Raw genomic sequence first — 26,538 nt, forward strand, 5'->3', positions numbered from 1 at the left:
TTATAGAGCACTTTTCAAAAACCAGTTACAAAGTGCTTTCACAAGTGTAAAAACAATAAAACATAAAAACAATTACATGCTAAAAACAAGAAAACACTTATAAGACTAGAATACACGTTTAAAATAAATATAAAATATATTTAAAAAATAAAAAAATTTAAAAAATAAAATAAAAATAGAATCAAATAAAATCGGGAAAGGCTCTCCTATAAAAGTATGTTTTAAGAAGGGACTTAAAAGAGTTCACTGACTCAGCCGACCTGATTTTGTCGGGCAGGCTGTTCCAGAGCCTCGGGTCCCTGACAGCAAATGCTCTGTCCCCTTTAGTTTTCATTCGAGACTCTGGAACAGACAACAGACCTCTGCCCGAGGACCTCAAGGTACGTGCTGGTGTGTATGGGACTAAAAGGTCAGAAATATAACAAGGTGAGAGGCCATGAAGAGCTTTAAAAGTGATCAATAAAATTTTAAAGTCAATTCTAAAACATACTGGGAGCCAGTGTAATGAAGCTAAAACAGGGGTAATGTGGTCATCTTTCTTAGTCCTTGCAGCTGAGTTCTGGACAGTCTGGAGTCGATCAATAGATTTTTGGGTTAAACAAGTGAAAAGGCTGTTGCAGTAATCCAGGCGTGATGAGATGAAGGCGTGTAAAATGCTTTCAGTGTCCTTAAAAGTTAACATAGATTTTATTTTAGATATATTTCTAAACTGGTAAAAACATGATTGCACTAGCTTTGGTGTGCTGCTCAAAATTTAAATTACTATCAAACCAGACACCAAGATTCTTTGCAACAGGCTTAACGTGATTTACTAGGGAACTAGCAGATGGCAGTATTTGCTTTTAGTATCTGCTGGGACCCAATTAATAGGATCTCAGTTTTGTCTGAGTTGAGCTGGAGGAAATTATTTGACATACAATTTTTGACTTCACAGAGGCAGTCGGTAAGTGAACTCAGCATGCCAGGGTCTGTGTGTCATCAGCGTAAATATGAAAAGAAACACCATGTCTCTGAATAATGTGGGGATAAGGGGAAGCAGATACAAGGAAAACAAAATGGGTCCTAAGACCGACCCCTGAGGCACACCATATTTAACTGGACAGAATGAAGAGACATAGTTGTTCACAAACACACAGAACGTCCTATTTGACAGGTAGGATGAAAACCATTCTAGGGCAGTACCAGAGATCCCCACCCAGTGCCTCAGTCTGTCTAACATGATGTTGTGATCAATGGTGTCAAAAGCTAAGCTCCAGGAGTACCAGGACTGAGCACATGCCTTCATCAACAGACATTAAAAGGTCATTGGTGACTTTAAGCAGGGCAGTCTCAGTGCTGTGGTACTTCCTGAAACTAGATTGAGATTTTTCAAATATGTTGTTATTTTCCAGTACAGAGAGCAGCTGTTTGAACACAATTCTTTCAAAAATGTTTGCTATAAAAGGTACTTTTGAAATTGGTCTAAAATTTTGATGGAGGGAGGGATCTAAACCAGTTTTTTTTTTAAAAGTGGGTTCACACAGGCAGTTTTAAAATAATCAGGGACACAACCAGTAGATAGCGAGCTGTTTTAAACAGAGATCAAATGGGGCCTGACAGAATCCATTACTTTCATTAAAAACTTTGTAGGTATTACATCAAGTGAGCTGGAAGACACTCTCATTTGTGATACTGTTATATGGATAAAACTGGTTAAAACTCTCTTGTTGCCGGTGAGGGACCTCAGGGTAAGAGGAAGAGGGGGTAATAGAGGCTCTGATTGACACCACCTTATCATTAAAATAAGATAAAAACAATTCACAATCATTACATTATGATGCAGACAAAGAACTAGAAGCAAATACTACAACATGAAATAAGGCACAGGACTAGGAACAAAGACATGGAACAAAAACCCAGACTCCCCAACAAGACACACAGACAGGACTGAAACCCAAAACTCAGACACAGAGAAAACAAAATCAAAACACAGAGAAGACATGGCCAAAATAATATAATCCAGACAAGCCCAGGACAGGATCGTGACATTACTTCCAGCTGAAGCACAAGGAGGGGTTGGGTTTACCAGCTAATCCACAGTCTTAAATAAAAACCTAGGATTATGTTGATGTGTAGAAATGAGTTCAGAAAAACAGTGTGTTCTCGTATCCTTAACCATGTTATTGGAGTTAGATAATACATCCTTCAGAATGAGGTAATGGACATGGAGACTGGTTTTTTATTACCCCACCAGAGCACTGCGCTCCCAGAATGCAGGGTTACTTGTGGTTCCTAGAGTCTCCAAAAGTAGAATGGGAGCCAGAGCGTTCAGCTATCAAGCTCCTCTCCTTTGGAACCAGGTCCCAGTTTGGGTTCAGGAGGCAGACACCGTCTCCACATTTAAGTAGGCTTAAGACTTTGAAAACTGTTGAGAACTGTTGTTGTGATTTGACGCTATATAAATTGAATTGAATTGAATTGACTCGGCGTATGCAGGCCTTTATCATACAGTTTATAGTGCAGGCACACGTGCTCTTGTCTTTTTTCAGTGTGTTGCTTGCGGGTTTGGCTGCAAGCAAAACCATTTAATTTTTTTGCCGCGATCTGGCTACAAAAGGTATTGAATGAAGTACTGGTTTGAATGGAGACGTTTCAGTTCTACTCGAACTTGGGCTGTTTCGGTCGGTACCATGAAGTTATTGAGTAGCGAAACGCATCCCTTCAGACAATGCTCATGTCTAAAAGGCTAAAGTCTTGTTTTTCAAGGATAGTGCAACTTGCTAAAAGCAGAAAAAACTGGTCCTGTACCAGGATGCAATTTATGGTTGCCAGAAGCTTAGCTGGTAAGTGGGCTCCTCTTCAGCCTCCAACAGTAGGTGTTTCTGTTCCTTCTTAATAAGAGCAAATGCTGTGGGACCAGGTAAAGTCCTCTGAGCTGTGAACACCCAGAAACTTAAAGCCTCCCTCTTTTGTTACCTTATTGGTCCTTCATGTGGATGTTTGACCCTTCTTGTGCAGAATCATATATGTGCTGAGTTCCTCCTGAGAATGGACTTCAATGAAGTAGAATACATCTTGTGTCCTTATACTTACAACAATTCGGTTGATATGAGTATTTAAATAGTTATTTAAACTTTCATGTGTAAATTAACATTTGAAGCAGTGTATTTCTTTATGCCTGACAGGATCTTAAAAGCTGGATCTTTCCATCTCATTACTGTGTTATTTTTGCACTGCATTTCCCAGAAATCAAACAGTGCGGCCATATGTGATGTCTCTTTATATGGATGAAGACTGACAAGGTAGGTGGTCTGTTCAGCCATGATTATTATTGTTCAAGCACATCACAAATGATCAAAGCAGTGCATGCCTTACATTCATTCCTGTGAACTAAGAGGAGCATTAATGAATTAGATCATGTCCAAAATATCTTCACGGATTTATGGTGGAACAATTGGTTATTACATTCCATATCCCTGTAAGTTTAGGATCAGTGTGTCGGCTGTTTCAGGTCATGTATGAACTTGCCTTGAGTCCTTTAAGTGCTCTGGGGGAAAAAAGAACAAACTACTAAAAGCTCCTGAACAGCTTCTGAGTGGACCTTGTTGTGACACTGTGTCAAAGTCAAGAATGAACTTTCGATGAAATTTAGTTCTAAATGATAAAAAAAAACTTTTCCCGATGATAAAACACTGGGTACTCCTCCTGAAATGACTCAACTAGCCATAAATAATAATTTAGCTGCTACTACTACACTAGTAGGGCTCTAGTTATTAATTTAAGTGAGCAATTTGTTGAAGAAGTGTCCCCTTGATACCAGCCAGGCTCTGTAACAACCTGTGCTCACTGAACATACAATAGGTGTGTGTGTGCGTGTGTTTGTGTGTGTGTGTGCGTGTGTGTTTAGGGATGATTACACACACCTCCTCACACGGGTGTTTGAATATGTGTGTAGCTAAACAATCAGGCTCCCGCAGCATATAAACTTGATTTCCTCTGCAGTGGAAACCAAACAATTAAGCTCCACATAGCTGGGACCTGAATGCACCGCCAGGCAGCAGCTGTGTGTTTGTGTTCATACGTGAATGTGCATGAATAGGTTTTGTGCGTGTTTAAGGTGTGCATGTGTGTGTCTTAGCATCCCACTTCCCCTCTGTTTGTTTTTCCTTTAGATGACTGCAGCACATCTGGGTACTTTGCTGTTGCGTCCTGCCCCCGCCTCTTTTTGGGTGAAAGCAGCCCCCTAATTTGACTTGCAAATTCTGAGTTCTTTGCCAGTTTAATGACATAAAAGAAAAGAAATCTTGCTTTTTAGCTATTAGGAGCCCAAATCCTTTGGCAATTCAGCAAACAATTATGTTATGTTGTTGAAGGTCAACAATTGATCTTGTTCATTGCGTTGGCCTCCATCAGAGTGGACGACCCTGACATATACACCTGCCGTACTGAAACTCGAGGTAAAGTATTTCTGACATTTCTGTCGCTAAGACACTTTATTTGGCTGTTTTGGTAGTCTGTCCAATGTGACGTTACTGTAAACTAATTACATTGCTGTGGCAAAGTAAGTCCTCTTCCTCCATTTTCATAGCCATTTGTGCTTGTTGCGCAACTGTTTACTACGAGCCGAAAAGTAGAAAACCGGTTTGTTTTAGCCCCACTTCCTAGGTTAAGTTTTCCTGCTTACAAGGTTAATTATTCGAAGGTAGGTCACCTCAATTTACATGAATTATTAACATTGAAATACCCTCTGCTCCCAGCATTCTTTTGAGTGGAAAGACTATTAAAACAAACTCAAAGCAGGTGTTTTATGGTAGGGCCATATTTTTTTACAGTAAAAACCTTAGTTACACCGTCTCTAAGACTCTTTTCTGATTCGCTACAGGCACAATCAGCACACATGTCACTTACTCAGTAACATGATTAACTAACCTGTGATGAAGTGTTTGCCACAGAAGTACTGTCCAGGTCCCACAGTTTACCATTTTCACCCTCTGTGGTGATGGCCTGATAAAACAGATCTCTTCTTTTACTCCCCTTTGCACTTAGAGGAGGTAAAGAAAATCATAAACTGTGTTTTTTCTTCATTTGATGTGCAAATTGTGACATAGTAACTTTAAGGCATAATGCCACTTGTTTTTTCAATTTCTTGCTTGCACTTTTTCAGAGCTTGCTTTCACCCAAAAGGGGACGAGGTCATTTTGACGACAGGAAATTGACATATGCCTGCTCTCATCTATAGGAGCCAGGTAGGGAACACAGAGAGTAAATATTTCCTGCACGCGATATCCATCCCTCCCTGATCCCTGGGAAGCAACAGAGAGCAGCAGAGCACAAAAACTCAGAAGGTGGAAATGTAAACAAACTTGTACCTCAACACGTGTTTGTGTTAATGTGTTCAAGGATCATAGAATGATCTTAACAATCCCAAAACTGTGGGTGTGGCTCCACAGACACAAACCATTTCAATGAGGTTATTTTGGTGTCAACTGTAAAGAGTTGTTGCTGTAAATAAATGATGGAAAAGAAAAACTACAAATCTTTGAAGTGAACGAAACAATTCAAATCAGCAAAGTGATTTCTAACTTAGACCTCTAATTCTACTGCCACTTTAGAAAGTCTGAGACTCCTACTTGCTTAGATATGTTTTACTCAATATTTATTCATTTCTTCAATTTAGTAAAATTTATTACCTTTTTTTGCATGAGGAAATCTGACATTAGAAGAATCTCCTGAACTACTTAAAATCTGCTCATTCACAGGGTTTCCTGGTTTATCAGAGCAATTTTCTTTGAGAATATGTTGTGATCATTAAAAGGGTCTATATGTAGCTTTTCAAAGAAATCAATAAATCACTTTTTCACTGCCTATTTGTCGGGTTGCAGCCTCACAGAATAATGAACCACACACTTGTTTTCTCTGTTGATTGGAACAGCCACTGTTTTGCTTCATGTGAAGGAATGGAGTCAGATATTCTGCATGCGCGCTCCTGAGCCTCGTGCCTACTACAGCAAGAACACCGCAGCCAACGAAATGCAGTCCACTAATACCATTAAACGACTGGCTCAAAATACTACAATATGGCTTTCCACATTACTTCACCAGCAAACACGAGCCATTTTACTATCCTGTGTACCACGGCATCATGACAAAGTGTTGATTTTAGCCTGCAAGAAATTATGTAATGGTAAAAAGCAAATGTGGAGCGATTTGTTTATACTAGCCTATAGTGATGCAAGGCAGGGGCAGCAAGCTAACATTATATTAGCACGGATGTACTGCTGTTTACTTTGTAACATTCAAGATACTCAGTAACACAGCTTCTTCACCGTCTCAGTCGCAGTAACTTGCGTGACCCACATAATATATAATAATGCAACATAACAGCGCAGGACAACAACACAGTAGAAGACCCATCCAATACAGTAACGTTACTTTCTGCAGTCCAACTGTTAAATAGTATGGCAACAATATTATTTAATATATCCAGTCTAGCTCATTAAGTCTTGATATCCAGTAAACCTTGGATTAGTCAACGTGAAGCTGATAAAAATATTACTGTAATGTTGTACTGGGAGTTAACCTGAGTTTCCAGCATGTTGTGTGAAGCTGTCTCCTGGTGAGTCTGCGTGTCAGATTCTGCTTCTTCATGAGTTCGAGACACCCAGTTGCAATATAAAAACCGCACCGCTAGTGGCCGCTGAAAACGCTCCTTTAAGCGATACGTTTATTACAGCATTCTTAACAAGGCAAAAATAATGCACACTATATATACTTCAGACATACCAACGTAAAATACCCACCCTTTTTGCACAATCTACATCTCTGTGCTCTCAGGGCTCAAAAGTCTAACTCTAACTCGCATCGCTTCATCGTGTCTACTATAGATGTAATGAGAGAATCAGTAAGTGACGATGGCTCTTACCTGACGCACATGAGTGCACTTCATGTAAAAGTTGTGCAACGCAGTGTAATACAGTCATTGTAGACTACCTACAATCCTTTTTGTGTGCTTTGAGTCATTTTATGAGTCAGTGTTTTTTAATGATTAATAAATCAATTTGGGATTATGGCCAGTTTGGATGCAGTAAATGCACTCCCTGGCTTTCATCCCCTGGAGACATTCGACTGGTGAGAGACGGGGCCAACCCAGCTGCATGGGCTCCTCTCCCAGTGAAGTGGAAGTGTAACCGGAGAAGGCACGGGAAACTGGTGAATCACCTGTGCCTAGCAACAACCGCTAGCATAGGAGCATGCTAGCGGTTGTGGCGGTTGCTTGCCATCCTCTGCGGTTGGCTTGTCAATGGCTCCATATTTCGATTATGCAGGTACTGCAAAAGCTATCTATGTTATGAGCAGTTCCTCAGTTTGTGCAAAGAAAATCTCAAATCTTTTCAGCATCAGCATCTTCTCCGAAGTTCGTTAATAAGCAACACAGAAGTGTTGCACCTTCTCGCATGCTTCCCTTTCTCCATCAGTCATTGTAACCAAACTCTGTCTGTCACTGCAAAGACTTTCCACTTAGCACTTTCTGTTTACTAATTAATCCCGCATACTGCCACAGCAGCATTTTGGATAGACAGAATATAAGGAATAGATGGAGAGAAGGCAGAAAAACAAAGAGGTAATGATTTGCCGTCTCTGCCTGGAAGACGCTGACGAGGGAAAGTGGGCATTAGGAGAAGTTGAGGTTCTTGATTTGTCTGCGTCTTGACCTTTAATACGCACACAATAACACAGATATGCAGTGATACTGATATCCAAAAACACATAAACGCACCAATCCACGGACATGTGTTTATAGACACAAAAACAGAGGGATGCAGAAACGAACATTCACACACAAACACGGAGAGTTTTTTTTCTCAGCATCTTCTAGCGGTCTGATGTATCGATCCTAAGGCTCTATTGCTGCACTCCCAGCGGCCATTAATTCACTAGGGCTGCGGGATGCCCAGACTGTATACTGATCTCTGGAGACGATGACTAAGAGTCATCCATCTGAGAAACACAGTGAAAAGACAAAAAGAGCAAAATGCACAAATATTTGGGCACCAACGACTGATTTTGCAAGTGAAATAACAACCGTGCACGAACACAGCAGTTTGAAACACATTTTTGATACCAGGTGTGAAAGTGCCTGTCGGCAGAGTTCATTAGGACACCATCTGGATCACATGATAATTCAGAGTGTAGAAAAGGCCAAAGAGAAACGAAGCAAGACAGAAAATCACGAATGATTAGTCAGTTAATGGATTAGTCAATTAACAGAAAATGAATCAACAGAAAATGAGCTGGAAATTAACAGAGGATTACTCGCAAACCATTTTGATAGTCATCAATCATTCTTTAATCAATAAATGTTTAAGTGATGTATTAAGCAAAATCATGCTGCAGACCTTGAGTTGAGATTATTTTGTCACATATAAAAATAATCGTTACATTAATCAATAATGAAAATAACTAGGTGCAGACATGCTGATGACGCCTGGTGGCTTATCACACATGGTGGATGTTTCGGACAGAGAAACACAATGGGACAGTGTGCATGTTTTTGCATACATTGCATCTCCGTCTCTGTCATTGTGTTATACATTCAGCCTCTGTCAAAGATTCTCTCCACAGTGTTCACTCTTCTGTTTAACAGAGAATAGAAAGACAATGGATTATTCCTCCCACCTTCTGCTCCATGAGGACTAAAGGGAGTAAATCTCAGACATCTCATACACATGCACATCATATTTCATTAGATGTCCTATTTTCTGGAGGCTATACATGTCTACTGTGTGAGCCAGCGGGATTACTATAACATATTGTATGGGATAAAAAGGTCTTTTCACTGGAATGGTGCTCTCTCTAGGGTTTAGAGAAATTACATCTCAGCCTGAGATGGCTCGGAGACAGGGAAAGATACATGGAACAAAGCATTAATGCAAATTGGTTACACTTCAGTTTAAGCATGAAGCTATAATGAGCTGTATTATGTTAAATGACAGTCACATTAGAGGATCCTATGATGAGCTTAGATGATGTTATTATGTGTTCAGGACCAGCTTTGGGCTTTATTTCAATTTCCACATTTGATTTATATGTTTAGAATGTAAGACAGGAAGATGATGTTGTATCTATAGTGTAAAACCAATATGAAAAATGACTTGACTCTCATTCTCCCAGTAGAGTTATATTCTTTACTGGTTTCCAGGCAAACCCACACTGACAAGAAAAATCCTGAAAGTCAATGCACCCAACCAAACTCCCTTAACTTGTCTTTTTAACATTTGGTATTGTGTGCGGATTAAACAAACCAGAAACAACATGTTAAATTTTTGTGTACTAAGTTTTAGAGCAAGGGCCAGCAAATAAGTCTGGCATCGGGGTTCATTTTTTGTAGCTGTTACATGACGGGCCAGAACATAGTTAAATTATTTCAAATTCTTAGATACTTGTGTGCATGTTTGGCTCAGTCAATAGTGTACGGGACTCATGTTGGGAGGTTTGTATGGTCAATCCCAACATACTACAGATATTTTTTTCTCCCTTGCATAAAATATTCTCACACTTTTATTTTGGAGGCACAATCACTTAAGAGGAAGTGATTATGTGAGTAACTGTAGCTGTCATGACAGATCTATTTCAGCACCAGCCGGCTCAAATTATTATTATTTTTTTTCTGCTATCAAAGCAATCTGGCCGCGGGGCAGATATTATTGCTCATGGGCCAGTTCTGATCACTGCCTTAAAGGCTCTGGTAACTTTGGACATGCTAGCTGTTTCCAAATATAGCTAGTCTTTATGCTAAGCTAAGCCAGTCACCATCCTGGCTCACAGACATGAGTGCAGTGTCGACCTTATCTTCTATCTCTGGATGAGAAAGTGAAACACCGTATTTCCCAAAATGTCAAACTATTCTTTTAACCTTAACTACTGTGGATGTCCTTTTCCAAGACTTTCACGGAAGCGAAAAGGGTTTGCCGGGGAAACACAAAAAGGGGGAGAGGGCACATACACTAACAGAAAAATTCTCACAGTATTAGACACTGTTTGATGAACAAGTAATTTAAAAGAACTTTAAATAGCCAAAGTCATATTGGTAAAGTGGACTGTGGTATGCTAAACTGTTATATGGTTTGATTGATGCTTTTCTCTGTCTGTTCTCTCCTGATCTCTCTGACTGAAAACAAAGCTAAGAAAAAAAACGATAAAAAAAGAGGGGAAGTCAATCCTGGTCCTCACATCTCTGACATTTGTCTCTTTTTGTAAGAAGCGTTGCGGCCTCTTGTCTTCGGAGGTTACATAATGCCCCACTATTGTGACAGTGACATGCCAATGCGCTTGTGGGGTCAAACGTCACTAGCATGGGCCATTCTTCTCCTGTCATAGGATGTGTGTGTGTGTGTGTGTGTGTGTGTATATATGACCTCTAGCCTGTGTTTCTGTGCATTTTTATTGTGATCTGATTTCATATTAACATGCCCATACATGTATATAGGTGCACACAGCAGGATTAGTTTGAGCTATAGGGTCTATGTGTGTGTATGTGTGTGTGTGCGTGTGAGTGTGCCCATGTGTGCATCAGCAGGTACATTCTGAGAGGTGACAGGGATCAATAGTGCATTAGGCCCCATCACAGCTGCTTGCCCTGGGGAGAAACAGGGCAGAGAGAGACAGATCTTCCCCTCTCCCAGGCAGAGATACAGGGAGGAGACAGAGAGAAAGAAGCTGTCAGAGAGAAAGACAGGTGGCGAAGGAGAGAGAGAGAGCGAGAGATATATTGATCAAGGAAGAGCACAGACATAAAGCAAGGAGGAAAGGGCAAAACAGGCAAATCTTATAGAAAGGGGGGAGGAAGAAGGGGAGTATAGAGAAAACCGGAGATAAAAAGGAAGAAGGCATTGAAAGACAAAAGTGAGCAGAAGGGACAGGTTGTTGGAGGAGGGGTTTGAGGAGATATGGGGCAATGAAACGAGGGAGAGAAGACTGCTGGGCTCTCAAGCGGAGAACTGGAGCAGATGAGGAATTTCATTTCTGATAGAGCGGCCTGCGACTGTACATCAGCTCTTCAATGTCTCATCACAGCGTTTAATAGAGATGTTTCATTTCTGACAGACAAGCCAACAGAGCGAGAGATCTATAACAGAGGCATGAAACATCTGTCGCCTTCACACCCATAAACATTGCACCTATATTGCACACCACCACAAGTGTGGGGGTGCCCGTACAGCAACACTTTCAAAGTGCACAGTCACACACACACACACACATACATAAAATACAGATGCACAAAGACACATTCACACTCAAGCTGTGCGCTCCCTAAGAAGATACATCAACTTTATGGAGCGGACAGTGACAGAAATGCGAGCATATGTCCAATCTAGCTGAGTCTGCCAGCGGTGCAGGGGCCAGCTGTTTGGCTAGGGAATTATCTAGGTTAAGATGTTTAGCCCCATTTCCACCTCTGAGCCCTGCTCACAAGCCACAACGCCCCCCCCCCCCACCCACCCATCTGTCACAGATACTGTCAGCGTAACATATCCACCCTGAAGCTTCAGTTACCAAATTAGGAGATGTCTTGAGATTGTGACAAAGGATGCAAGAGTTGGAAAATAATGGCCTGCAATGGTCATGTTTCTTCTGTCTGTTGGTCGGTGAAGGATTGTCATACGTTAAGAATGATGCACCAACAGGGAAAATGTAAAGCCTTTAATTCTTTATTTTAAAACACATCTATGCTAAAAATACCAACCTGGAATAAAATAACGTTAGTCTGGAGTTAAAGATAGCTCTTCAGTTCCTGCATCTATTGCACCAGCACTCCATTACGCTTGTGTTTATGCTGAGGTATGTATATAAATGTATGCACACCCACACACACGCATGCATACCTACTGTACATATTACAGTAGGCCACAGGTGTGGAGAGAGTGTGTGTGGGAGGGTGGGACAGAGACAGTATAGCTCTAGGGGAGTATGAGGAACTTTCTAAGGCCATTTCCAGTGTGATGTAAAGAGCAGCACCATCTGTGACTGGCTGGCTAATGAGCAGCTTAATGGGCTTGGAACCATGTGGCTTCCTCTATATATCTCTGTATATATCTCAATGTGTGTGTGTGTGTATCTGTCACACACACACACACACACACACACACACACACACGTTGTCACTCGCAATGGCATGGCCAGCATCCACTTCTATGTGCATCCAATGTGCATATTTCTCTCTCTCTCTCTCTCTCTCTCTCTCTCTCTCTCTCTCTCACACACACACACACACACACACACACGCACACAGCAGCAGATGTTGTCAGCCGTAGGGTGCAGGCGTCATCAGCATGATACCTTGGTAATAGTTTTATTGGACCTGGGGTGCGGCTCTCAGATCATAATGTTAGTGGATGCTAATATCCGCTGATATGGTGCAATTTGAAAAGGGAGACGCTATCCCCTTGCTTGTGATTACACTGCTCTCAGGTTATTGTACATGTTTATCGGTCTAATATTCAATTATATAGTGGGCTCATATTGGTCCTTAAGGGCCATAAACTATAGGACTATAAGTGGCTTGCAGCACTGAGTGCACCGGCGCTGTGGATTTTTATTGAAATGTTAATACCAATACCGCACCATGTTGCTGCACTGAAATGGAGAAGACACACAGAGTAAACATGTCATATAACTGCATGCTTTGCATAAAATTGCATATTAGGTTAATAATGAATCCTATTTTCGTGGTATTGTCTGTTTTGCCAGAATAGACCAGCAGAATAGAGAGCATTCTTTTAAATTGAACTCGTGGAAATGAAAACAAACGTGCATCTGCTTTATTTTGGAATAAATTGACAGTTCCCAGCCTTTATCACACATACATCAGAGAAATTCCGGTAGGTAGAGTGCTAATTTATGCATGAATAGCAGCAGGGAGGGGAAAACAATGGCGAGAAATTGCAGCTCAAAGGAAAACCAAGTTATATCAGGTAGATGTAATCTGTATGTATTTGTCTAAAAAGCAGAGAAGAAGGAATATAATACAAAAAAAGAGATCCCAGATGGGATAGGAAAGTTTATCTTTTATGTCAGTCTATAAAATAAAAGAGACCAAATAAGAGAGAGAAAAATTATAATTTACAGCTTTTGGTGCGTGAGTTAATGATTTCTGTGCGCAAAGTTCAATTGTAATCAAGCTTACATTCACAACTGTTAGTCTGAATTAAATTACATTCAGTACAACTTTATGTATCCCTGTAAGGGCAATTGTATACAGCAGCTCATCATTTAGATCAATAGATATACACACAGTAGATACAAAAATAAAGAAATAAACATTGTTACAAAACTAAAAAAAGAATTGGTAATAAATACAATTCATTAACAAATGAAAATTATAAAATAAATATAAATATATTTGAAGTTTTTCAATAGTCAAAGTAGTACAGTAATGTGATATAGGATTCTATTTCCTTTTTAAATTGTCTTATTAGACATACAAAAAGTAACATGGTGTTCACATGTCTCCAGTGTAGAAATCCACGCAGGCTTCTTGCTCTCATTTTTAGGCCCCTCGCTGTTTGTAATTCATCAGCTAAAAAAATTTTTACATACTACACCACTCTGTTAGGGTAGTGAATTTGGCTAATTACTGCTTTCCTATTGTTTCTGTAATGAATTCTCTTTATTAGCATCTCCAAAGAAGCTCCGTGCTGCCACATGGCACTGTGTAAAACCATTTAATGAACTGGTAGCGATAATTAGTGCTGGGTCAGTTATACTCTTCACTACAGGCTCCCGTTAGTAGCATCACATTTGTTTAATTAATTGTGTGATTTTTTTCCCCCCCTCTCTCGTTTGGAATTCATTTCATTTGAGATTTGCTGACTGCAGCAATGGAGAACAAAAAATAAAAGAGGAAGGGCATTCAGTCACAGAGGAAATGGTAGTTTTAAATTTTTCGTATCACAAATAGTAATCTTATTATTTGAAATCTAATGCGTTCTTCTGTTGCCGGCATTTTTCACTATTCTTCTTCTTCTTCTTTTTATTGCTTCTTTTTAATGTATGTCACCCTGCTGAATCCTATTATATTAGTAGATGAGATAACCCAAGCTTCCAATGGGGTTCATTAGTGTTTCATCTTACCATCTTTAACCTCTACACTTCCTTCTTTGTGGGTATTTCTCTTTCTCTTTAACCCACCTTCCCTCAACCACTCCAACCCATAATTTTTGCTGCTGTGTCCAGCAAGATGAGCTGCTATGTTAAACTAACACCCATATGGGACCTTTCAGCACATGCACGCTGAGTGTAATGAGATGCTTTTTGTCGACATGTTAATGGTACAATGTCCCCCAAAGTCCCCAGCATATGAACAAGGGAGGAGAAAAAGGGCCTCTTGCAACCGAAAGTGGCAAAGACATATCAAGGAAAGAGGGGAGAGAAGCGGGGGGAAGGCTAATGGAGGTCTATGGGGAAACAGGGTTAATGTGATGTCTGCGATGAATACATTGTCAGGATGGATGTGTGTTTGTGTGTGTGGGACACATCGGGGGGCCTCGACTCGTCTCTGGGGCCTTGTGTACATTATTTGGTCCCCCTTTGCACTTCTCTAACTGCAATATTTTAAACACACACAGGGCACTTGGGGGATAAAGCATTATTGTGGCTGTCACATCGGACAGATTAACAAGAGCAATAGGGACCATAACATTAAAGGACCTCCACTCGACTAGTTCCATCAAGGATCTTTGGAGGCATGGATGGATGGGAAGTGTGTGCGCAAATAAAGCATTGTGATGTCGTCATGAGAGCCAAGTCAACACTGCAAATTGCATCATAGTTGCTTCGTTGATCCGTGCCAAGAGTTTCCACGGCTCAGGCTACAGGAGGATCTGTTTGCATCAGCATTTACTTGTCTTGCCTCAACATGTTGTACAGACAGAGCAATGCAAGCACAGTGTAAACAGACAAACACCCATGCAAGTCTACTGGAGTGAAAAACAACGTGTCAATAGGCTGCAATCAGACTGACAGACATACAGCGAGAGGAGGTGGGACTATTTTCTAAAGGGTGATGAAATCTGCAGTTTGCTCCTAAACTGCACATGTGACTAATTTAATGCAAATGTAATCAAATTGGTGTGGAGAGCAACCCATTTGCTGTCACCACATGCATACGCTCACTACAGAAAAAAGAAAAGCAGTGATGCAGAATCCCATCAAGGTTTTCAACAGGGAGCCTTTTCCTCCCCAGATTCTCCTGAAGTTGTGAGTACATGCATTCCCACTACCGTTTGGGAGTGGAATGAGCTCCGCTGCTCTAACCGCTATCAAAAAACATTTGGAAAATTGACAAATTGTGCAAAAATATAGCTAGTTTTAGGCTGTGGTGGTCTGCAAATGTCTTAGTCTTAAAAAACTAATGTAATACTTTCTTAAGTGTGCTCATACAGTATCAGTACAGTACATCAGCGAACAGATGCATTCATTAATCAAGGTCTAGACTGGCATTACCCTCACCCCTGTGTCTGCCCTCTTTAAATGGATGTTGGTGATTTGTAGATTAACAGATGCAGATCAGAGGTTGTTTAACCTTTGAGAGTTCTTGTTATGATGATGATGTTATAAGTATATAGTAAATACCCAAGTGCAGTGGAGTGTGGGAATGAGGCTGTGTGGGAAATTCAAACATTTTGAGGATAATTTGTTGTGATGTCTTCTATGCTATGACATTCAAGTCACTGTGAAATTGAAGTTAGAGCATCTTTAGCAGCCATACAGTGATAAAAAAAAAATGTTTCCAAAAAAGAATATGTGGACGGGAGTTTAAACGTTCTTCAAAACGCAGACGTGGCTTGGTAAACACAGCATGCTACAGAGCTGCATTGAGATATGGAGCTGTAGCGGACTGATCAGACGCCTTCCTCACCCAAGATGTTAGACAAGGAGGACAAAAAATAAATAAATAAATAAATCAGACAGAACGAAATCACATTTGCTGAAAATTTAAAGACCGTTTTTGCCGGCCGAGATCCAAACACACTCCTCTGAGCCGTGAAATCACTTTGCCAGCTAGTACAACCCACAACGGTCAAGTGCAGTTTAACATGTCACCCAAAATGACTCATTAAAAGCATTTTAAAGTTTTACGGTAAGAGAAAAGAGAGGGATTTTGGTATCAAACTCTCACAATGTGTATTTGTTTACAATTAATACAGGGACATTGGGAGATGTTTCTTTTTTATTTCACTGCATTTTTAAAGTGAGGTTTAAAAAAATCCTGTTCAATTTCAAAAGGATTTTAAAAACAACCCAAGTCAATGTAGAATAAATTGTCATACGTACACACACACACACACACACACACACACACACACGCATTTCTTATATTTCTATATACCATTGCCAACAATAAGTCTAATTGGCTTAAGAAGACCTTTGTTGTTCTCGGTTGGTCGCTTCAGGTAAGTTGTCACAGACCTAATATAAAACATAATACAGTTACACCCATTGATTCAAATCTTCCTTTGTTAATTCTCCATTTAAAGATTCTGCCTACCACTGAATAGGTGATCTGTTCACGCTGCCATTAAGACCTGTCGACCTTGTGAAAATATTGTTAGAGAGGCTGCCAGTTTTAGGTTTAGGGTTACACTGTTGGGTTATAGTGTGGGATTATGTTAGCAGCAAATAGACAAGTGGCACTTTGTTTAACAACGACTTTCTGTCACCTCATTTAGTTAGTTAAGTATCAACCCCAGACTTGTGTTGGTAATTAATGTGACCATTTAATTGTTTTTTTTTTTGTGCAGTTCAGTTCAAACATTATGGGAAGGAAAAGGCAGTCAACAGCAAAAGTGACTGCACTAAGCAAAGCACGTATGGGGGAAAATGTCATTTCATGCATTTTCCTGCATGCATAAAGCATTTTCTTGGTTTGCGCCTCTGTTTTAATGTAAAGCACATAGTGTACTCTGCTTTTTTGGGCCCATTTTTATTCATTTTCCATGTATTTTCAAATTGCTCCAGAAAACTGGACAAGCACCGATGATGTAGTATCACACTCAAATATTTCTAAGGCACCCAGTGTGAGTTTGAAAGCACAAAAAAAAACATCAACAGTAATCATCATGGTCACAACACATTTCTTGGAGAAACAACAGACAGAAACAGTGAGACAGCTTTTCTAACACACACTGTAGTTATATCACGAGTGAATCCCTGTGTGTGTTCACAGCTCTCCTGGGACTGACTTTAATCAATGCCAATCACAAACAAATTAGCCTCGTCTTAACGCACCACCTCTCTCCTTCCTCGCCGACTACACAGATTTCTCCACCAGCCATGCACATCAGAGACATCCCACATGGAAATCTTTCACAACACATTGCTCTAGATATACAGTGTACAATGTGTGTATGTGCTTGCGTGTGTGAAAATAGTGAAGATGCATAGGTTACAATACATAAAGAATGTTGGAATTTAAATGTGTAATGCAAGCAAAGCCTTCAAGAGGCTTCAAAGGCATATATAGCAAATAAAAGACACAAAGCCATGAAAGGCACAAAAAGCATATGCATTGAAACATAAAATAGCAAAAAGAATATTTCCATATTTTTATATTTCCAATATTTTTCTTTACTTAAAATATCCATGAAAGGTGGATATTTTCTGAAAACAGCTGAAGTCAGCTGTCAACTCATCCAGGAAAAAGTGTTTTTCCACAGTTAAAGTGAAAGAAATGGGATTTAATTCCCATCTCTCCTAGTTTTCGCATTGCGCTGTATAATAGGTTATCCCCAGACACAACTCATCTATTCTGTATGTACACTGCTCCACTTGAGGGGTTAATGCCAGAACACAAATGCAAAGTTAACAGGGGTCTGTCTGGGAGGATCTGTGTTTGAACAGTGAAGAACAGAGATTACACTAGTACACCAGAGAAGAATTGCAGGGAGGTGTCAATATGCTATATGTTTGTGTGTATGTGTAAACATACATTCAAGAGTGTGATATAATGAGCTAAAGGACAGTATGCACTATATGTCATTTTCTCTGTCTCTCTTTCTCTTAGTATGTGTGTGTGTATGTGTGTGTAGTGAGTATGAACCAATTAACTAACTAACACACCTCAGCAGCATTTTCTGATAACTGGTGTGAGCAATAAGGGCAGGGCTGCCTCGTCAAAAACCGCCCTCAGCCACCCACACACACACACACACACACACACACACACACACACACACACACACACACACACACATCCACGTGCAAGGCAGCGCACACGTTCCCACATGCTGTACACACTGTGACAGGCACAAATACATGCAAGGTACATAATAAATACACCACATACAAACTGTACACATGCGCACAAACAGTTACACAACATGTGCACTTGCAACACACCCATGCTACCTCCACAAATCTCATATTTTCATCATAGGTTTACACATGCAGACCAATTTTTCATCCTTTCAAAAACCATGCAACATTTCTTGACCAGTATCTATTTGTGTATATGGGTGTGATATTGGACCCATTGATTTGAGCTTACTGGGTTGTATTTGTGCAGGGTTGTCCACCCGCAATCTTCTTTCTTGTCGACCGCTGCAGATTTATAGCGGACCTCAGACACAGATCAATGAGAGTGGAGGAGCAAAATCAGTAAGGAGTGCTCTTGTCACTGTCCCTTACAGTATTTAACTAGGGTGGAGGTGTCTATGGACATGTGTGCACATGAAGTAAATATGCCTAATATATAACGGTGTGTCTACATGCAGAGTGCTTGCACATACTGTGGAGCTGCATGCACATTATAGTACTGTATTTTATCTCCTAATTTGATTCAGTATTTTATCGTGGTCTTGTTAAACAGCATATGATGACAATGATTAACCCTGACCCATGTGCTAAATACTCCCAGGGTAAACACTCCACTTCACGGGAGCCAGGATTCATTGAAATGACTTTCTCTACAGTAACTGGGACACTGTAGATAAGAGTAGCTGACAACATGGGTAAAAAGTTACTAAATAACAGCTGTAACTAGACCACTTGGCTGTGCAGGCCAAAGTGAACCAAATCTGGAATCATTTCCAGTTTCGATTTTGGTGACTTTCATATGTGGTCCAAATGAAGTACAGGTCAGATTTTTTGAAATGTGACCTCAGTGTGGACAGTCATAAGGTGCTTTCACACTGCCTTAATTTACATGAATATTTCGCCAATATGCCGGCTTGCTGCGCTGTATGAAAGGTACAAAGCCGGAAAGGGGGGTCACATTTGATCCGCCTCTGAGCTGGGGACGTTGGTCGTAACAGATACGGAACATGTCTGTGTGAAAAGCCACAGCATTGTATTACACGTTACCGCCAGTTCTGAAAACTAGGTAGGAAAAATAGGTGAAAGCACACATGGTTGCGGGGTTATACCAGAAATGTTTGTTCAGTATGAATGAGCAAATACGGCATATTGGCGGATATTCTTTCTAAGTTTATTGTGGGAGCTCTGTTTTAAAGCGACTTACAATTGCTATATATGTCAATGGTTGCACGCCTCTGGAGCAACTAGGGGTTAAGTGTCTTGCTCAGGGACACAAATCAACTTAAAAATTAACCATAGATGCTTAGCTCTGTGGCCTCTTTGTTCACTTCTGCACAAAAGTGTTCCGTTAGTCTTTTACGCATGCAGTTCACTTTCAGGGCATGGCATGTTCACAATGGAGTCTGACATGGGCCACGTTAAAAAAAATGTGAACAGTCAATCAAAAAAATCTGATCTGGGCAATTTGGGAATCAGAACTGAGCACTAAGGCCTCCACTGTGAATGTAGCCTTAGTCTTAGTTAATACAGCTTTGAATTTTCTGCACACTGTACTGTTGGTAACAAGTGGTAATGGTCAGTAGTTTGCAGACAGTCGTTTTGTAAGTTCTCACGAGGATCTAAAACTTTATTTATTTTTTTGCAATTTGAGCTACAAAATCTTTTATGTCATGCTAAAAGCAGGCTTTGAATCATGAAGGTGCAGATTTCAGGACTACAGAACTCCTACAGCAGGGTAGCTAAATTTGAAATAATTCCAGGCTCTATGAATACTACACTAATAACACTAACAAAGCAGTGTGTGCCATCAGCAGTTATGATAAAACACAACCTGGCAGATCATTTACCCCAAATGGAAAATAACATGGTGCCAAGAAGTGAACCTTGAGGAACCCCACTTGTCAAAAGAACATAACCCACCTTAATGATCCATTAAAACATTAAGATCAAAAGTATGAAAAGTGGCCCCTAGATCAAGGTACTTTGCCTCTTACTTTACAGTAAGTGTCAGCATTGGACTATCTAATAATGTGTGGCCATTACTTTTTGTCGCTGGTGCTTCTATCGTTCTTTTGTGGAATGTGGACTTCATTCTCCTTAAGGAAACACTTACAGGAGGCAGATCAAAGGAACCCCTGGGTTTGCATCACCCTTCACTGCTCTAGATGAGGAATGTCAAGCAATGATTACTAAACGTTCAATCACACCCCCTCGAATCTCATTAAGACTCACTGACTGCACCCTTCACATGCAAAGACACAGAGCCACACACTTTAGTTGAATCCACCATTACTGTTGCTCTTTATCCAGTCGACACAATCATTTATAGTTCAAACAACGACAACCGTGTTCATCTCCATCTCCATCATTTGATAATCTGTATGTTATACTACACATAAAATAGACATGAAAAAGAAAGGGAAGACAGACAAAAGGGTTTTGTGGAAAAAAACAGTTGAAAAGCGAGGAAAGAAGAAATATGACAGTTGTACAAAAAGACCGAAAGCAGGACAGAGAAGAAGAGGAAGGCGAGAATGAGAGGGTAGGAGGATGAAAAAGATGGAGGCAGGCAGGAAGTGAATGAACGGGTGAGGAGACAAAAAGAAGGAGAGACGCAGAGAGTCCCTGGTGCTTGTATCTCCGCATTAAATGGTGAGAACTGAGCTCGCTCCCATCGCTCCCTGGCGACCAATCAGTCTTAGTATGTCTGCAGGGGGGCGGCTAACCGGTTCACACCAGGCTGACACAAACTCAGTGCCCTCACCCAGCCAGCGGACCACCAGGACAACACACACATTCATATACACACACACACACACACACACACACACACACGCACACACACGCACACACTGGGAGGGAATGATCCAGAGGAGATAGAGAGACACAATTGCATTAATGGATTCAAACTAAGGCACCCATATTCAAGCTCACACACAGAGCATGAGGGATCAAAACACAGATAAATGAAGAGATGTAAATTTTCACACACACACACACACACACACACACGCACTTCACTATATATCGCATTCTTGGCCCGTCGTCTGCCCTTCCTCTCCCCTCTGACACAGTGAGCTTCAACCGGAAGCTCAGCTCCCATTCTGGAGAAAGAGGAGCTTTTGTCTCCAGAACACAGAGGCCTCTGTCTCTAAGCTGTGTACTGTGTGTATGTGTGTGAGAATGAGTGTGTGCCGTGGGATAACAAGTGCAGATAAAAGTTAAAAGTAATTGAGAAAGAAGAAAAGGGAGGGACGGAAGAGGAAGAGAAAAAAAAACATGAGAAAAACCAACCAGGATCTTTGTAAGACTTTATTTGGAAAGGATTTTAAAAGATGCTGTCAGCCGAAAACGAAATGCAAATAAGGGTCGCTGTTTTCTTGGCAGCGGCGAGGTGACATCACCGTGTGTGAGTGCAATATAAAGTTGCACTTTACTTTTCACACCGTGTTTTAGTGACTGGAAAAAAAGGAGGCTTGTTGGCTCTGTCTAGACGCAAAAGCCGCTAACGTGGCGCCTGACTGTCTCACTTCTGTAAGGCTGAACAAGTGGCGTCTTTCTTGCTGACAGGTCTCAGAGGAGAAAAAGGGGAGGACAGTTTTGTCACGGTACTTTAGAGGTGAGAGCGGGCTGCAAGAAGAGTGAAAATATTTTAAGGATCTGGTTAATTTAATGTTGAAAGGTGGTAATAACTCTTCTTATTTACCAACTTTAACTTTGCCATAACTTTGCTGTAACGGGATCTGTTTTGTAGGATTGAAGGTCAAAGAATGTTTTGTACCCCTGAGGTCAGTTAAAGTTCAGTCCACTCAATTAAGAATATAAATGGGAGGGGAATTTACATACTAGTGGTAGAGAATTTTTCTCACAGATGGTATAGAAGAACATATTAATGGCAATAGAGTTATAGCCTGTAATAAAACAAAATCACAATCTAAATCAAAGGAGTCGGATAGAAGAGGTTTTAGAGCGTTTCTAGTCTTTTGGCATTTTGTTGTGACTGCACACTTGTAGAGGACAATTTCAAAGAAATCTTTCAACACTTCACATTTAAATAAAGTTTAGGCAGAAACCATGCTGCAAAAGAAAATTGCTTAAAATATGACTCAACAATGCCACCTTCATCAGCATCATTGATCTCTGACTATGTTGGAGGCTCAACAGCCAATGTCACTGTCATCACCTTCATTCAGAGAGGAGCAATCACCCGGCTGTCTGGTTTCCAAACTTGAACTTTCACCTTCTTGCTTAACTCCACCAGACTCCCCTGAGCAGTGGATAATGTTTTGTAACTGCTGTTATTTACCCGCCCTCGCTCCATCCCTCCCTGGTCCTAACCCTCCCTTATCTGGTTACTGTAAGATATAGTATTATAACAGCCCACAAGCAACCTTTGACCTCCTTAACACGTTGGTAGTCCTGCTCACCATCGGTCTCTTAAAGGGACTAATAAAGTAAAACCAGCGTCTGTAGGTACTGTAGGTTGTAAGGAAAGCAACATGTCTTCATATCTTAAAGTCAAAATAGGTTGTTTGCCAAAGACTCCTAAAATGACTATATATATGTCCTTTGGAGAGTACCAACGACAGGCGTACCGAACGTTCGTCGTCATGGTAACATCGTCCAGTCTTTGATGACGCCTAGCTCTTGTTCCTTTTGAATTTGAATGCATCAAGGCAACGTAAAATGCAATGTGTTGTACTAGTTTGTACATGCAAGGTGGAAGAATGAAAAGAAAGAGCTTAAAGGTTCAGTGTGTAAGTTATAGTGGCATCTAGTGGTGAGGTTTGCGAATTGCCACCAATGGCTCACGGTGCATTCACATGCTCCTCGGACGGTCACATTTCCCTAGTTGTGAGTCATTCTTCGACTTCAGTGTGTGTTCATGTGCTCTTAAGATGTGTTGGATGAGCATTATCAGAGCATATAAACAACACAAAGACATCTAGTTCACTCACATCACATGTGTCAAACTCAAGGCTGCCACGTTACTTTATGTGGCCCGCGAAAGCTTTAAAGATTCTTGATTGTCCTAAAATAAAAGTCTATGCTGCCATAAACTACATCTCCCACAATGCATGTCGATTTTGTGACCCGAGAAGTGACGGCGACCCGCCACTAGATTGCGATGTTTCCACACCCACTATGGTAGTTTTCCGACAAGTGAAGATGAGAAATGTATACAAACAATCCCTAAATGTCCAAGACGAGAAAAATTGATGCAGAAGGAAGGCAATTTCATGAATGGTGGGAAAGTGAATACATGTTTGTGCTTCAAAGAGAAAAACCGGTAGGCTAGGCCTATGTCTTTTGTGTTATGAGGCAGTGATGAAGGATCAACATTAGTTAAGGCTCGTGCAGACTACATGATTTTCAGCGTCGGCCGATGGCTCACACTGCACAACTTGCCGTCTTGTGACAGGAGTCTTGAAGTCGTTGTGGCGTTCACACTACGTGACTGATCGGTGATGGGGTCACACACTACACGAGCTGACAGCGGCTCTGTCAGCTGACGCTGGTCTCCAAACCACATTTTGTCAAGAAAACACAGGTGTAATGTGAAACGGGAAATGACGCGAACCTATAGACAAACCAGCTGTTGTTTGTTATTATAAAGACAGCAATTATAAAGACAAAGAATATGGGTGAAAGAATGGATTAGCACACACAGGTAGCAGGGATCATCTGAGCTACAGAGAGAGCTGGAGGTGAGTAAAATGTGTTTTGCGGTGAAAGTAGCTGCCTGCTCTGCCAGCTGCCTGCTCTCATTGGCTGGATGTGGATGTCGAGTCGGCCGACTTCTCCACATATTTGGCACACTAGATCTCTGGCAGACGTCGGTGATGTGTCAGGAATGTGTCGGGGAGCCGTTTTGATGCGTTGTTGAGTATTTCAGTTTGTCTTTGTTATTTACTTGAAATGTTTGATCTTTGATTGATGGTGTAATGACGGGTTTTAAATCTGATAAATTCATTTATTTATGTTATAATAACACAGAGACATTTTCTTACTAAGGCTATATTTTTACATCTGATCTGTCCTTAACTTGAATACATAATCAAATAAAGAGACAGTTATTTAACAATATGTTAAGGAGTAGTTACATTTATACAGTCTTACAGTTTCAACTGTCCCTTTGAGGGTAACCATAATGCTTATGTGGCCCTTGGTGAAAATGAGTTTGACACCCCTGCTCTACATGGACAGCAAACTAATTGTTATAACCATATTACAAATTGCATGATTGCAAAATATGTATATGCCATATGAGATTTTAAACATATCAAAATTCTGTATACGTCTTTATGTCCCATGTACACTTTATTTCTCTTTTTGCAATAAAGATTTAAGGAGGAAAAAAAGATTATTGATTATTCTGACACAACATCAATGCACCATTAGTTACCGCTCACCCATCCCTTTCCAAGCGCGCAGGAGAAGCTACCGTGGCCGCCACGCTCTGTTGGCTCTTCTGCTAAATAATACATGTGGGCTCGCATTTGTCCAAATTTCTCTTCTTTTCTTACTTCTAATAAACCAGTTGACTACTTCTTCATATGCATTCAACGTAAGATGAAACATGCTCTGTAGTGCAGTTTGTAGGTTTGGGGGTACTGTAGAAACATGGCAACTTCAATGTAAGAGGACCCGCGTGTATGTAGATAGAAATGACACATTCTAATAAAAACAAAACGGTCATTATGTAAGGTCTTTATATACCACTGAAAACATAGTTATGTATATTATATTGCATTTCTGTCAATAGATCCTCTGAAAGAGGTGGTATTATGCTCATTTTCAGGTTCAGAATCCTATTAAGGGGTTGTACCAGAACAGGTTTACATGATTTAATTTTTAAAATTTGGGGGTGGAATTTGGGCTTTTTCACTTTGCAAACCAATTACATGCACAAAAAAGATATATAACTCAAAAAAGAAGAGGGGAAAAGCCAAACAGCATAATACCACCTCTTTAAATATTACACACTGAACCTTTAAAGTAGGAGTTTAAACTGATCTTACTTCCCCACCTTTGCACTCTTGGCCAGTCACTGCGTAAAGTAGGTGTGATTGTTGAATAGTCTGTTTTGTTCAATAAATTCACTTTATTGTGAAGCCCTGGTGATGACAGCCAGTTGTTTACGCACCCCAAGGAGGTTTACGCACCCCAATCAACCAGTAGCAGTTTCTGGTGCAGAAACAAGGTCAACAAACCCTCCATATTTCCTACTCACAGCAAATTGTGCTCGTAGGAACACACAACCAGACTCAAATAGGAGTTTTAACCCTACTCCAGCTTCTACTTTAATTTCAACATCATTTTGAAATAGCAAGATACATATTTTACGGATGCATAGATGTCGCTCAGAGCTTATTCTGCCTCTTGCAAAGGAGCACTTTACAAATAGACAGCAGGTCATTGTGATTTATTTTTAGCATTTGGTTGACATGGCTCATTCAGCTCTGAAATATTTTCTAATATACAAGGCTACTGTAAATGAAGTTGTTGCATACATGGATGAATGACATAGATGAAGTCAGCAAATTATACATAATATGTTGTGGCTGCTTGTCAATCTCCAACCATTGGGATTATCCCATCATTCCAAAGAATAGCCTCTATGGTTTGAAATGCATCATTTAACAGCAAGATGGAAGCTTTTTGCAGCTAAATAATCAATAGCCTTTGAGCTGTATTAAGCGGGCATGACGCAGCACATATGTGGAGGAGCGGTGGCAGTTTGTCGATTGCATGGTTGTAAAATTCTGCTGCTGTCTTGGGGTCCAGAGGGTTTTTCTACAGTACAAAGCAGGAATAGTCAGAACCCTTGTGCATGTACAGTATAAGCATGAACACACGCACACATGTCCAGTGCACACCAGCTGCTCTGTGGACAGCAAACATGCATTCACATACAGTTAGCTACACACACACATCCCCCGCCATCCTGCAATAGTCTTCCCCACATTACCCCAGGGATGTGACTCAGGAAACTTGTACAGTAAAAGCACTCTTTTATGTGGCAACAAACTCAGACACACACATACACACAAAACACTTTGCCATCTGGGACTCATTTCCCCCCATCTAGAACAGCTGTGGCCGAAGCTTTCATGTGTTGTGGTGGGCAGGCAGAGGAATGCCGGGCGATAGGCCCTACGTGCTCCAACAGAAGGTAAATTACAGGGGGCCACATCGCGCCATAACTCAGGAGAAAACACAACAGCCGCTTTGGAGTTTGCGGCC

The sequence above is a fragment of the Micropterus dolomieu genome, linkage group LG16, assembly GCF_021292245.1.
Source record: "Micropterus dolomieu isolate WLL.071019.BEF.003 ecotype Adirondacks linkage group LG16, ASM2129224v1, whole genome shotgun sequence".
Classification (NCBI taxonomy): Eukaryota; Metazoa; Chordata; class Actinopteri; order Centrarchiformes; family Centrarchidae; genus Micropterus; species Micropterus dolomieu.